General features: G+C 38.1%; 1 pseudogene; it reads right to left on the bottom strand.

Moving 5' to 3' along the window:
• Positions 1-703: 703 nt before the first annotated feature.
• LOC128316452 (60S ribosomal protein L23a-like) lies at positions 704-1,319 on the bottom strand (annotated as a pseudogene).
• Positions 1,320-3,164: the final 1,845 nt, after the last annotated feature.

Genomic DNA, 3,164 nt, shown 5'->3' on the forward strand with positions numbered 1-3,164 from the left:
CAGTGCTGCCCTGGCACACAGAGCTGTTAATTAGTTTTTCGGGACCCACTCTACACATGGACAGTCAAGGATCTCCAAACATTTGAGGAAGCCCTCTAACATGCAATATAGACCAAAGCAAACAAAAAAAAGTAGAAGACTGGTGAGCAGGAAAAGGCTTTAAGGGGAAAAAAAAACTTTAATAAGTAACTTTAGGAAGATGGGATGAGACTAAACTTATAAAACAAAACTAAGTAACTGAAAAAAAGTCGTATTTCAAGCATAAGGATTTTGTTATATTATACTTTATATCATTTATATCATATTTATAAATCTTAAATCTCCTTTATTTGTTTTTGTAAAAACACAATTACACCAAAATTGAAAAGCTTTATTACTTACAAAAATATATATTATATTATTTATGTATGTTAATATATATTATATTATATTAATTTTCATATCTTCAATAGAACTTTTGATAAATGAGGAACAAGAACAGAGCTCACAATTCGTGTGAATAAGGAACAACCCAAAAATAAAGAACAGCTCTTGAAATTAAAATGACAATAGAAAAAAAGTCAACAGAGGGTTTTAAGACAAAAATCAAAGACTCTCCTGGCAAGAACAGGAAGATAAATAATTGGAAAATATAAAATAGAAGAAGGAAAATAAGAGAATCAATCTAGGATATTCAACATCTGAATAATCTTTGTTCCCAAAATACAGAGTAAAGCTCCAGCCACCATCTTATCTCTATTCTTTTTGTTTCTTTTCTTCTTTTGGGGGGGTGGGTGGTTAAAAAATTTATATTTATATTTAGCCAGCTGGACTCAGTTTAGATGATCCCAATTTTGTTGACAACATCCAAAGCATCATAGTCAAGAGCCAGTCGAATATATGCCTTCTCTCCATCCAACCTGATCAGGGTGTTGACCTTGGCCATATCAGTGTCATCAATTTTCTTCCCAGACTGTTTGATCTGGTGCTTGTTGGCCTTGACAACACAAGTGTGTTGTCTTCTATTTTGTTTATGACTGACTCAGTAGTCAGGGGAATTTGATGGTGGCATAGTGGTCAAGCTTGTTTCTCCTAGGGATGCTTTTTGGAGGATATTTGGGCTGCCTTCAAAGACATAGTGTCTTGGACCATCAGAAGATAGGTGACATATGGATATTTTTTTGTGACTGTGGACACCTTTCAGTACCACTTTTTTAGCCTTCAAAGCCTTGGCTTTGGTTTTGGCTTTGGCTATGGGAGGGGCAGAGTTTTCCATCTTCACCTTTGGGACCATCTTCATAAGAAGATACCATCTTATTTCTCTTATTGCCTTTTTAAGCAAATCTGCTGAAGAAATGTTAGGGGCGCCTGGGTGGCGCAGTCGGTTAAGCGTCCGACTTCAGCCAGGTCATGATCTCGCGGTCCGTGAGTTCGAGCCCCGCGTCGGGCTCTGGGCTGATGGCTCAGAGCCTGGAGCCTGTTTCCGATTCTGTGTCTCCATCTCTCTCTGCCCCTCCCCCGTTCATGCTCTGTCTCTCTCTGTCCCAAAAATAAATAAACGTTGAAAAAAAAAATGTATTTTCACCCACTAATTGAAATTCTTTCCCTCCTCTCTCTCTGAATCTACTCCAGTCCAGTTTTCACCTCACCACTTCCCTACACCTATTCTCATCAAGATCACCAAAAAAAATTTCACTGGTTCGTCCTCATCTCACTTTGTTTATCAGTAACACCTGACAGAGTTGATGATTCCCACCTTCTTGGAAAACTTTCTTTTCCTTGTGGAACTACACACATACCTGCTTTCCTCCTACACCTTGGCCACTTCCTCTCTGTCTTTCCTGTTTCTTACTCATCAACCTGATCTCTAAATGTGGGCAAGGCCTCCAGACTCAACCTTTAGATTTCCACCCCTCTAATCAGTGTAAAATCTACACCCACTCCCTGGGCTATCTAGTCCTGTCTCATGGTCATACAGACCACCTGAATGCCGAAGGCTTCTACATCTATATCTCTCTAACCCACATATGTCACCTCAACATGCAGAGCTAAATATCAAACTCACAATTTACATCTTTATTTGGGTATGTAACAGACATCTCATACTTCCAGTGCCTAATTCCAAACTTCTAACTTATATTTTCCTCCCTCTTCCCAGAAATAAAGATAAAAACAATCTTCACCTCCTGTACTTTTCTCCTTTTCAGTTTTTGGCAACTTCTTTTTTTAGGCTCATGCCAAAATCCTGAGTCATCTTCCTTCCTTTTATCTCACACCTCAGATATGGTCTGTCAGCAAAACATGACACTTCTACCTTCAAAACATATAAAGAATTCAACCACATCTCATAATCCTCACTGCCATTACTCTGGTACAAGCCACTATCACTTCACTCTTGATTTGTTGCAACAGCCTCCGAAATAGTACATTTGCTTCTGTCTTTGCCCTCTTTCAGACTCCCAACATACCAGCCAAAGTGATTCCATTAAGACATATGTTAGATAATGCTATTCCTCTGCTCAAAACCCTCTAATGGTCTCCTTTCTACCTACAAGGCATAATTTGGGCCCCAATTGCTTTTAACCTCATTCCCTCCCACTCTCCTATTTGCTTCTTTTAGTTTGGTCACTCTGGCTTCCTTACTATTCCTAAAATACATCTGTACTTCAAACTTTATATTTTTTCTACCTAAATGGCTTTTCCCCCAGAGATCTACCTAGGTAACTTTTTGATTCCTTTGGTCTTAACTTAAACCTCACTCTCTCAGTGAAGCTTTTTCTGACCCCATATCTAAAATTGCAAATTTCACACACACCCCAAATAATAACTCCCTTCTTGGCCTTTTATTCCTCAGCATTTATCACTATCTAACATACTTTTTAGTTTACTTGTTTAACTTATCTATCTCTACCATTAGAAGGTACGCTCCATGAGAATAGGGTTTTTAGTCTTTGCAGTTATACCCCAAGAACCTAAAAGAATTCACAAATCTCACAAAGACACTTATTGATAAATGAAATAGCTAAGAAATAAGAGCCATAAATATTTTAAAGAAAGAATTCAAGAAATAATTTGTTAAAACTTAAGAACCTGTTTATAGGGACACCTGGGTGGCTCAGTCAGTTAAGTGTCTGACTTCAGCTCAGGTAATGATCTCATAGTTCATGGGTTTGAGTCCTGTGTCA

The sequence above is a fragment of the Acinonyx jubatus genome, chromosome B4 (genome assembly GCF_027475565.1).
Source record: "Acinonyx jubatus isolate Ajub_Pintada_27869175 chromosome B4, VMU_Ajub_asm_v1.0, whole genome shotgun sequence".
In the NCBI taxonomy this organism is placed as follows: Eukaryota; Metazoa; Chordata; class Mammalia; order Carnivora; family Felidae; genus Acinonyx; species Acinonyx jubatus.